The sequence below is a fragment of the Monoraphidium neglectum genome (assembly GCF_000611645.1).
Source record: "Monoraphidium neglectum strain SAG 48.87 unplaced genomic scaffold scaffold02079, whole genome shotgun sequence".
Lineage (NCBI taxonomy): Eukaryota > Viridiplantae > Chlorophyta > Chlorophyceae > Sphaeropleales > Selenastraceae > Monoraphidium > Monoraphidium neglectum.
In genome coordinates this window covers 2,033-2,577 of record NW_014011549.1, presented here as the reverse complement: position 1 = coordinate 2,577, position 545 = coordinate 2,033, and positions in this window count along the sequence as shown.

Below are 545 nucleotides of genomic sequence, written 5' to 3'. Positions count from 1 at the left end.
GCCGGTCGGCGCAGCGGCTAGTGGTGGGCTAGCTGCAGCAGCGGCAACCCCTGGTAACCGCGACTGGCAATGATGGGTGCGTCATGCGCACCGGGGTCCATATGAGCAGTGCATTAGCCAGCAGCGGCAGCAGTGGCATCCGTCAGGGCGGCATTATGACCAGCAGTTGCAGCAGTACTAGCAGCAGCAGCGGTCACAGCGGCCTCCCCGTCCACCATCACCACGGTACTCACACCAGCAGCACCAAGGCAGCTGATAAGATACTTTCCTGTCAGGCAGCCCTAAAGGGCCATATCATGGACCTGCTGCAACATCCTTGCATTCATCCAAGTATTGGGGTTTCATTGGAAGCCGACACGCAGTTAGGGGTTGAAGGCAGAGTTCATTGCAGACGATGACAGCGGTACCAAAAACCCTGCATATCGTAACAACGTGCGGACGCGGTCGGGCAGTGAATAAAGATGTCTGCACAAAAAGCAGCTGGGGGCCCTGGCGGGGGGCTGTATGCATTGCTGTGAAGCGGCTGATGTGGGGGACCACCTGGG